This window comes from Nicotiana tabacum, chromosome 14, assembly GCF_000715075.1.
Source record: "Nicotiana tabacum cultivar K326 chromosome 14, ASM71507v2, whole genome shotgun sequence".
Classification (NCBI taxonomy): Eukaryota; Viridiplantae; Streptophyta; class Magnoliopsida; order Solanales; family Solanaceae; genus Nicotiana; species Nicotiana tabacum.
In genome coordinates this window covers 102,134,969-102,146,676 of record NC_134093.1, presented here as the reverse complement: position 1 = coordinate 102,146,676, position 11,708 = coordinate 102,134,969, and positions in this window count along the sequence as shown.

The following is an 11,708-nucleotide window of genomic DNA, read 5'->3' as shown; positions in this document are numbered from 1 at the left end:
GGGGAGTTTGGGCATATGTGGTGGTAGTGTCCTAGTCGTCATGGAGGTTTATCTCATGTAACTACCCGGCCGATCGTTTTGAGAATTTGAGCCCCGATCCCCTAATATCTACTTTCCCCATATTGGTTTCTACATTTGGGATTTGCTGGAGTGTTTGGTTATGGAATTTTGGGAGTTTTGGGACACTTAGTCCCTAGTTGTGAGTTTAAGCATTAATGTTTGGATCGTACTCGGAACTGTGTGAAGACAAATTCGGAATGGAATTACGTTAGCTCCGTTGAGTGATTTTGGGATTAGGAGCGCGTCCGGAATGTACTTTGTAGGTTTGTAGTAGATTTAGGCTTGAATTGGCGAAAGCAAGTTTTTCGGCGATTTTGGCCGATAGTGGAAATTTTGATATCGAGCTCGGAATGGAATTCCGAAAGTGGCAGTAAGTTCGTAATGTCATTTGTGACCTCTGTGTACAATTTGAAGTCATTCAGACTAGATTTGATGTGGTTCGGCGTCGTTTGTAGAATTTGGAAAATTTTAAATTCTTAGGCTTGAATCCGTGCTTAATTCATGATTTTGGTATTGTTCGACATGGTTTGAAGGCTCGACTATGTTCGTATGGTATTTTAGGATTGGTTGGTATGTTTGGTTGAGGTCCGGGGGGCCTCGGGTGTGTTTCAGATTCTTAACGGAATGGACTTGGACTTGGACTTAGAGGAATTTTTGGAGTTGCTGGTTCTGGTGTTTTTGCACCTGCGGTGGGGAGTCCGCAGGTGCGGCCTCGCAGAAGCAAGGCTTGGATCGCAGGTGCGCTTTTAGGATGGGGAGTCAGTGGTCGCAGATGTGACGAGTGAGTCACTGGAACGGAGCCGCATCTGTGGAAAGGCAGTCGCAGATGCGGAGGTGAAAAGGACCCAAGGCTGCGCAGACGCGGACGATTGAGCGCAGAAGCGCATCCGCAGATGCGGATTCAAGCGCGCAGGTGTGGATCCAGCCTGGATAAGTGACCTTCGCACCTGCAATGATCTTTCTGCAGGTGCAGGACCACAGATATGGCTCCATGAGCGCAGGTGCGGAAATCGCTGGGTTGAAGAGGCAACTTCGAGGGTTCATCCCTCATTCTTCACCAATTCGATTTAGAGCTCGATGGGAGACGATTTCTCTGAGGGATTTTGAAAGAGAACTATTGGGTAACTAATTCTAACTATATTTTGATCAAAATACATTAATCTATTATTATTTTCCTCGTCTAATTAAGGAAATTGAGGGTAGAAGTTTGGAAATGGGGGAAAAGGATCCCCAATTGAAAATCTGAGATTTGAATGGGAATTTGATGTCGTATTTGTAATTTTTACCCGAATCCAAGACGTGGGCCCGGGGAGACGTTTTGGGTGTTTTTCCTAATTTCACGCTTTAACTTCGAATTAATTAGTTAAATTAGTTACTTGTAGTTATATTTATATTATGCGGTTGAGGTAAGTGGCCTAACCTTGTGTTGGGGACTTTCCTTTAAGATGTTTGATATTAATTGATGTGTGGGCGTCGTGTATGTGAGATGACGAGTACGTACACGTGATATTATTGCAAAAATCCCATTTTTCCCTTCTAAATCATAAACTGTTTTTCCTTATTAAATTACACCAACACGTTTAATTGTTAAACTTAGAATAGAGACGCATGCTTACGTGTTTTAACTGCCTATTTGACATTCTGTGTGCCATGCTTAGTTAAGTCCCAATTTTACTTATATGTGTTCAGTATAAACGTTTTTACTCGATGCCATGCCTGTCATTTCATCTTGCGTTGCATATTTAAATTGGGACTACGGACGTATTCCGGGAGATCTCCCTGTACTGCATATTTACTTTGGGACTACAGACGTATTCCGGGAGATCCCCCAGCACTGCATATTTACTTTGGGACTACAGACGTATTCCGGGAGATCCCCCAGCACTGCATATTTATTTTGGTACTACGGACGTATTCCGGGACATCCCCTTTTGTACTACATATTCATTTGGAACTACGGGACGCTATCCCGGGAGATTCCCTACTATGTTTACCTTGTTCTGAGTCGAGGACTCCCTTAACTGTTAAATTTTTGAGAATTTCTTTAACTGTGTTACCGTAAATTTTACTTATATCTTTTACTGTTTAATTTATTATATTTACTCCGGTAGGGCCTTGACCTAACCTCGTCACTACTCGACCGAGGTTAGGCTTGACACTTACTGGGTACCATTGTGGTGTACTCATGCCCTTTCCTACACATGTTTTCGTGTGCAGATCCAGGTGCGAGCTATCAACCTCGTGGTTAATGCGTGTTGCTGATTTTAGGAGACTTCAAGGTACTACTGCTTGCGTCCGCAGATCTTTAGAGTCCCCTTCTACTCCCTCTCCTAGAGACTTTCTTTATTATCTTCATACTTTTGTATAAAGCTACATAGATTATAGCAGCTTGTGATTTAGTGACATTCCGGGTCTTAGGAATTTTTTTTTTGTATATGCCGAGTGATACTACGCTTGGTTATTCACAATATGTTATATATCTTTAAAATGATGTGTTTTCTTTATAGTTTTTGATATATTAGGCGTACCTAGTTGTAAATACTAGGTGCCTGCACGACACCTTGCAGAGGGATAATTTGGGTAGTGACAAGTTGGTATCAGAGCATTAGGTTTTTAGGAGTCGCGAGTCACAAGCCGATTTATTAGAGTCTCGTGGATCGGTGCGGAGACGTCCGTACTTATCTTCGGGAGGCTATGTAACTGTTAAGAACAATCATATTTCTTTGATTTCCTTGTCGTCCGAGTTATTGACGCCAAGAAATTCTAAGATTCTATTCTATTCTTTCTCACAGATGGTGAGGACCTGTACTGGGAGGACCGGCGATCAAGCACCCGAGCCCCCTGTCAGAGCCGCCAGAGGCCGGGGTCGGGGTAGAGGACGGCCACGCGGTGCAGCCCAAGCACATGCGAGAGCTGCATCAGAGGAGCCCCCAGCAGCTCTAGCTGGAGGGCCAGCACCAGAGATCCCTATTGCTACTCTAGCCCTCCAGGAGACTTTAGCTCTATTCATGAGCATGTTCAACACTCTGGCTCAGGATGGACTATTTCCGATAGCTCCCGCTACATCTCAGGCTGGGGTAGGGGCACAGACTCCCGCAGCCCGCATTCCTGAGCAAAGGGTCCAGGTTGATCAGGCCCCAGAGTATATTCCTATGCCCCTAGTGGCTCTGGTTCAGCATGAGATCAGGGTAGCTTCTTCTGAGGCAGATCAGCTCAGACTTGAGAGGTACAAGAAGTACCACCCACATACTTTCAGCGGACTAGCTTCAGATGATGCTCTGGGTTTTCTTTAGGAGTGTCATTGTATTCTCCGCACTATGGGCATTGTGGAGATGAGTGGGGTTTCTTTCACCGCTTTCCAGCTAAGGGGAGTAGCATATCAGTGGTGGCGTGCCTATGAGCTGAGTAGTCCAGACGAGGCAGCCTCACTCACTTGGACTCAGCTTTTAGAGATGTTCTTGCGTGAGTATGTTCCTCAGAGCCTCAAGGATGCTTGGCGCAAAGAGTGTAAGCAGCTATGTCTTGGTGCTATGACTGTGTCGGAGTATGCAGTCCGTTTCAATGAGTTAGCTCACCATGCACCGGCTCTGGTTGCTATAGTCAGAGAGAGCGTTTGTCGCTTTATTAAGGGACTCCACCCCATTATTCGGACCAGTATGGCCAGGGAGTTGGAGATGGACATCACTTATCAGCAGGCAGTGAGCATTGCCAGGAAGGTGGAGGGCATGTTTGCTCGGGATAGAGAGGAGAGAGTGGTCAAGAGGTCTCGAGAGACTGGTCATTATTTAGGAGCTGGTGCACCAGCAACACGCTATGGTAGGGGTTTTGGGTTTCACCCTGTTCATTCAGCTCTTCCAGCAGCCAGTGGTGTTCTAGCTCCTCCTAGACCTCACGAGCCCTATTATGCACCGCCAGTATCCAATATGCCTCCTACTCGAGGTTCTATTACCGGCCAGTCCAGCAGGCCAGGTCTGAGTCAGTCTCAACTGCTGCGTCCTCCGGGAGGTTGGTGTGAGTGTGGTGACACTCATCACCTGGTTAGAGATTGCCCAGAGCCAGGAGGGGTGCACCTCCACAGACTTATCAGCCTCCACATGCTCCACCGGGTCCTCTGACCATTCTTCCAGCACCAGCTGCCACCCCACCTCCTCAGCCAGCTCAAGGTGGAGGTCGGGGAGGTCGAGGTCACCTTAGAAGGGGAGGCCAGGCCAAGTACTATGCCCTTCCATCCCGTTCAGAGGCCGTTGCTTCAGATTCAGTCATCACAGGTATCGTCCATGTCTATCATAGGGATGCATCAATATTATTTGACCCAGGCCCTATGTATTCATATGTGTCTTCTTAATTTGCTCCATATTTGGGGATATCTCGGGATTCTTTGAGTTCCCCTGCTTATGTATCTACTCATGTTGGAGATTCTCTCATTGTGGACTGCGTATATCGGTCGTGTTTGATTGCCCTTAGTGGTTTTGAGACCAGAGCCAATTTGTTATTACCAAGTATGGTAGATTTCGATGTTATCTTGGGCATGGACTGGTTGCCACCTCATTATTCTATTCTTGATTATCACGCTAAGACCGTGACGCTGGCTATGCCAAACTTGCCGAGATTACAGTGGAGAGGTACCTTAGAGTATACTCCCCGTAGGGTCATTTCATTTCTTAAGGCTTAGTGAATGGTTGAGAAGGAGTGTGATGCGTATTTGGCCTATGTGAGAGATGTAGGTATTGATACCCCTACAGTTGAGTTAGTTCTAGTAGTGAGGGACTTTCCAAATGTGTTTCCAGCTGATCTTCGGGGCATGCCGCCCGACAGAGATATTGATATCGGCATTGATTTGTTGCTGGGCACTCAGCCCATATCTATTCCTCCTTACCGTATGACTCTTCCTGTGTTGAAGGAGCAGTTGTAGGAGTTTCTTGATAAGGGTTTCATCAGGCCTAGTGTATCACCTTGGGGTGATCCGGTCTTATTTGTGAAGAAGAAGGGTGGTTCTATGCGTGTGTGTATTGATTATCGGTAGTTGAACAAGGTTACAGTGAAGAACATGTATCCTTTGCCTCGCATCGATGATTTATTTGATCAGTTACAGGGTGCCAAGGTGTTTTCCAAGGTTGACTTGCGTTCTGGCTATCATCAGCTAAAGATTCGGGAGCCGGACATCCCGAAGACTGCTTTTAGGACCGGATATTGTCACTATGAGTTTCTTGTCATGTCATTTGGGCTGACTAATGCCCCAGCAGCCTTTATGCATTTGATGCACAGTTTGTTCCAGCCTTATTTTGATTCTTTCGTCGTTGTGTTTATTGACGACATCCTGGTATATTCCCGATCTCGAGATGATCATGAGCAGCAGCTGAGGACCGCGCTTCAGACTTTGAGGGAGAAGAAATTGTATGCAAAATTTTCTAAGTGTGAATTTTGGCTTGATTCAGTGGCATTCTTGGGCCACATAGCGTCTTGTGATGGGATCAAGTTAGATCCTAAGAAGGTGGAGGTAGTGCATAGTTGGCCCAGACCGTCATCAGCTACGGATATCCATAGTTTTCTTGGTTTGGTGGGGTATTACAGTCGCTTTGTGGGGGGATTTTCATCCATTGCAGCACCTATGACCAGGCTGACCCAGAAGGGTGCTCCGTTCAGGTGGACCGAGGAGTGTGAGGAGAGCTTTCAGAAGCTCAAGACAACTTTGACTACAACCCCAGTATTAGTATTGCCTACAGGTTCGGGGTCCTACACTGTCTATTGTGATGCCTCGAGGATTGGCCTTGGAGCGGTATTGATGCAGGACAGTAGGGTGATTGCCTACGCGTCTAGACAGTTGAAGGTACATGAGAAGAATTATCTGGTTCATGATCTCGAGTTACCAGCTATTGTTCACGCCCTGAAGATCTGGCGTCATTATTTGTACGGGGTTCCCTGTGAGATTTACACTGATCACTGGAGTTTGCAGTACTTGTCCAGGCAAAAGGATCTTAATTTACGTCAGCGGAGGTGGTTGGAGCTACTTAAAGACTATGATATCACTATATTATACCACCCGGGGAAGGCCAATGTAGTGGCCGACGCCTTGAGTCGCCGAGAAGTGAGTTTGGGGAGTTTGGCATACCTTTTGGCAGCTGAGAGGCCCTTAGCCTTGGATGTTCAGGACTTAGCCAAACAGTTCATGAGATTGGATATTTCAGAGCCTAGCCGGGTATTAGCTTGTATGGTTGCTCAGTATTCTCTTTATGACCGTATCAGGGAGCGCAAGTATGATGATTCTCATCTTCTAGTTCTACAGGACAGGGTTCGGCGAGGTGATGCCAGAGATGTGACTATTGGTGATGACGGTGTGATGAGGATGCAGGACCGGATCTATGTGCCCAATGTAGATGGGCTTCGGGAGTTGATTCTCGAGGAGGCCCATAGCTCGCGGTACTCCATTCATCCCGGTGCCGCGAAGATGTATCAGGATTTGAGACAACACTACTGGTAGAGGAGGATGAAGAAGGACATAGTTGGGTTTGTGGCCAAGTGTCTCAACTGTCATCAGGTCAAATATGAGCACCAGAGGCGGGGTGAATTACTTCAGAGGTTATAGACCCCAGAGTCGAAGTGGGAGCGAATCACCATGGACTTTGTAGTTGGAATTCCATGGACTTTAAGAAGGTTTGATGCTATTTGTGATCGTGGATCGGCTGACCAAGTCAGCTCATTTTATTCCAGTGTTGACCACTTATTCTTCTAAGAGGTTAGCTAAGATTTATATCAGAGAGATTGTCTGCCTTCATGGTATTCCAGTATTCATCATTTCAGATAAAGGTACATAGTTCACATCACGGTTTTGGAGAGCCGTACAACAGGAGTTGGGTACTAGGGTGGAGTTGAGCACAACCTTTCATCCTCAGACGGATGGGAAGTCCGAGCGCACGATTCATATTCTTGAGGATGTGCTCTGTGCTTGTGTGATAGAGTTCGGAGGGACATGGGACCAATACTTGCCACTTGCAGAGTTCGCTTACAACAACAGTTACCAGTCCAGCATTCAAATGGAACCGTATGAGGCTTTGTATGGTAGGCGGTGCCGGTCCCTTGTGGGATGGTTTGAGTCGGGCGAGGCCTGATTGTTGGGTACATATTTGGTCTAGCATGCACTGTATAAGGTGAAGGTGATTCAGGAGAGACTTCGCACAGCCCAGTCCAGGCAGAAGAGTTATGCGGACCGGAAGGTTCGTGACTTGGCATTTATGGTTAGTGAGCAGGTCTTGCTTCGGGTATCGCCTATGAAGGGCGTCATGAGGTTCGGGAAGAAGGGAAAGCTGAGCCCGAGGTTCATTGGTCCTTTTGAGATATTGCGGCGAGTTGGGGAGGTTGCTTATGCGCTTGCCTTGCCTCCCAGCCTAGCAGGAGTTCACCCGATATTCCACGTGTCTATGCTCCGTAAGTATCATAGTGATCCGACTCATGTATTGGATTTCATCTCAGTCCAGTTGGACAAAGATCTATCTTATGTTGAAGAGCAAGTAGTTATTATGGACAGGCAGGTCAGAAAGCTGAGGTCAAAGAATATTGCTTCAGTAAAGGTCCAGTGGAGGGGTCAGCCGGTCGAGGAGGCGACCTGGGAGACCGAGCAGGATATGCGCAACCAGTACCCTCATCTTTTCACAGTTTCAAGTATGTCTTTATACTCGTTCGAGGACGAACGATTGTTTTAAGAGGGGGAGAATGTAACGACCCAGGCGGTCATTTTGAGAATTTGAGCCCCGATCCCCTAATATCTGCTTTCCCCATATTTATTTCTGCTTTTGGGATTTGCCGGAGTATTTGGTTATGGAATTCGGGGAGTTTTGGGATACTAAGTCCCTAGTTGTGAGTGTAAACCTTAGAGTTTGGACCGTAGTCGGAACTGTGTGAAGACGGATCCGGAATGGAATTTTGTCAACTCCGTTAGCTCCGTTGAGTGATTTTGGGTTAAGAGTGCGTATGGAATGTGTTTTGGAGGTCTGTAGTAGATTTAGGCTTGAATTGGCGAAAGTTAGTTTTTCGGCAACTTCGACCGATAGTGGAAATTTTGATATTAAGCTCGGAATGGAATTCCGAAAGTGGCTGTAGGTTCGTAATGTGTGGTGACTATTGGGGGTCTGGAGACCCAAGTGGACCTTTTGCTGCTCACTATGGTTGACTTTGATGTGATATTAGGTATGGATTGGTTATCTCCATGTCATGCTGTTCTAGATTGTCATGCTAAGACGGTGATGTTGGCTATGCTGGGAATTCCGAGGGTTGAGTGGAGCGGTTATGTAGATTATGTACCAAGTAGGGTGATTTCATATTTGAAGGCGCAACGCATGGTTGAGAAGGGTTGCCTATCTTATTTGGCTTTTGTGAGGGATGTTAGTGCAGATACTCCTGTCATTGATTCTGTTCCGATGGTACGTGATTTTCTGGCACCGACGGAGTTGAGGGAATTGAAAGAACAACTTCAGGAACTCCTTGATAAGGGGTTTATTCGGCCTAGTGTGTCCCCTTGGGGTGCACCGGTTCTATTTGTGAAGAAGAAGGATGATTCCATGAGGATGTGCATTGATTACAAGCAGTTGAACAAGGTCACATTCAAGAACAAGTATCCTTCACCTCGTATTAATGATTTATTCGACCAGCTTTAGGGAGCGAGGGTGTTCTCCAAGATTGATTTGAGATCCGGTTATCACCAGCTGAAGATTCGAGATTCAGATATTCTGAAAACAACTTTTAGGACCCGATATGGACATTATGAGTTCTTAGTGATGTCTTTTGGGCTGACCAATGCCCCAACAACGTTCATGCATTCCAGCCCTATTTGGACTTATTCGTTGTTGTATTCATTGATGACATCCTGGTGTACTCTCGTAGCCAGTAGGATCATGCTCAGTATTTGAGGATTGTATTATAGAGATTAAGAGAGGAGAAGCTTTATGCAAAGTTCTCCAAGTGTGAGTTTTGGCTCAGTGTTGTAGCATTCTTGGGACACATGGTGTCTAGTGAGGGTATTCAAGTGGAACCGAAGAAGATAGAGGCGGTGTAGAGTTGGCCCAGACCGTCCTCAGTCACGGAGATTAGGAGCTTTCTTGGTTTGGCAGGTTACTACCGTCGCTTTGTGGAAGGATTTTCATCTATTGCTTCTCCTTTGACCAGATTGACCCAAAAGGGTGCTCCATTTACCACAACTACCACAACTTTTACCACAACTCCAGTGTTAGTTCTGCCATCAGCTTCAGGTTCTTACACTGTGTATTATGATGCCTTGAGGATAGGCATTGGTTGTGTTTTAATGTAGTAGGGTAGGGTGATTGCCTATGCCTCGCGCCAGTTGAAGACCCATGAGAAGAACTATCCTATCTATGATCTTGAGTTAGCAGCCATTGTTCACGCCTTGAAGATTTGGCGTCATTATTTGTATGGGGTTCATTGTGAGATCTATGCTGATCACCGGAGTCTGCCGCATCTGTTCAAGCAGAAGGATCTTAATTTGCATCATCGGAGATGGTTGGAGCTTCTTAAGGACTGTGATATCACTATCTTGTACCATCCGGGGAAGGCCAATGTGGTGGCTGATGCTTTGAGTCGCCGGGCAGAGAGTTTGGGGAGTTTAGTATATCTTCTAGTAGCAGAGAGACCTTTGGCATTGGATGTTCAGGCCTTAGCAGGCCAGCTTGTCAGAATAGATATTTCTGAGCCTTGTCGGGTATTGGCTTGCGTGGTCTCAAGGTCTTCTCTTTATGACCGTATCAGGGAGCGTCAGTATGATGACCCCCACCTGCTCATTCTTCAGGACAGGGTTCGGTGAGGTGATGCTAGAGATATGACTATTGGTGAGGACAACGTGTTGAGGATGCAAGGCCGGATATGTGTGCCTAATATAGATGTGCTTTGGGAGTTGATTCTTTGGGAGGCCTACAACTCGCGGTATTCCATCCATCTGGGTGCCGCGAAGATGTACCAGTATTTGAGACATCACTATTGGTGGAGGCATATAAAAAAGGATATAGTTGGGTTTGTAGCTCGGTATCTCAACTATCAGCATGTTAAGTATGAGCATCAGAGACCGGGTGACTTGCTTTAGAGATTAGACATTCCGGAGTGGAAGAAGGAGCGGATCACCATGGACTTTGTAGTTGGGCTCCCACGGACTTCGAGGAAGTTCGATGCTATTTGGGTTATTGTGGATCGACTGACCAAGTCCGCACACTTCATTCCAGTTGGTACTACTTACACTTCAGAGCGGTTGGCTGAGATTTACATCCGAGAGATTGTTCGCCTGCATGTTGTCCTAGTTTCCATCATTTCAGATAGGGGCACTCAGTTCACATCACAATTTTGGAGGGCCGTGCAGCGAGCGTTGGGTACTCAGGTTGAGTTGAGCACAACTTTTCACACTCAAACAAACGGGCAATCCGAGCGCACTATTGATATATTGGAGGACATGTTGTGCGCTTGTGTCATTGACTTTGGGGGTTCATGGGACCCGTTTCTGCCACTCACGGAGTTTGCATATAACAACAGTTATCAGTCGAGTATTCAGATGGATCCATACGAGGCTTTATATGGAAGGAGGTGTAGATCTCCGGTTGGATGGTTTGAGCCGGGTGAGGCTAGGCTCTTGGGTACAGACTTGGTCAAGGATGCATTAGATAAGGTGATATTGATTTAGGAGCAGCTTCGCATGGCACAGTCTAGGAAAAAGAGCTATGCAGACAGGAAGGTCTATGATGTATATTTCATGGTTAGCGAGAAGGTTTTGCTGAAGGTATTACCCATGAAGGGTGTTATGAGGTTTAGGAAGAGGGACAAGTTGAGCCCCCGGTTCATTGGGTCATTTGAGGTGCTTCAGAGGATTGAGGAGGTGGCTTATAAGCTTTCCTTGCCACCCAACTTGTCGAGTGTGCACCTAGTGTTTCATTCTTTCATGCTCCGGAAGTATATTAGAGATCCGTCCTATGTTTTGGATTTTAGCACGGTTCAGTTGGAGGGTGATATGACTTATAATGTGGAGCTGGTGGCTATTTTGGATCGGGAGGTTCGAAGGTTGAGGTCAAAGGATATAGGTTCAGTGAAGGTGAAGTGGAGAGGTCAGCCTATGGAGGAGGCCACCTGGGAGACCGAGCGGGAGATGCAGAGCAGATATCCATGCCTATTTGAGACTCCAGGTATGTTTCTAGACCCGTTCGAGGAAGAACAGTTGTTTAAGAGGGGGAGGATGTAATCGTTTCGAGAGTTATAGCCTCGTTTCCCCCACTTCTGTTTCTTTATGTGTTATTTAGCCGTATTATGTTGTATCGGGTTGGTTGGTTCGGGTCTGGAATGGTTTCAGAGTGGAATGAGACACGTAGTCTCTTACTTAGAATATTAAGTTGGAAACATCAACTGGATGTTGACCTATGTGTAAATGATCTCGGAATTTAATTTTGATGGTTCCGTTAGCCCCGTTAGGTGATTTTGGACTTAGGAGTGCATCCAGAATATGAGTTGGAGGTTCGTGGTAGAATTAGGCTTGAATTGGCGAAATTGGAAATTTGGCGATTTTCGGTCGGCAGTGGAAAATTTGATATCGGGGTCGGAATGGAATTCCAGAAGTTGGAGTAGGTTCGTAGTGTCATTTGTGACGTGTGTACAAAATTTGAGGTCAT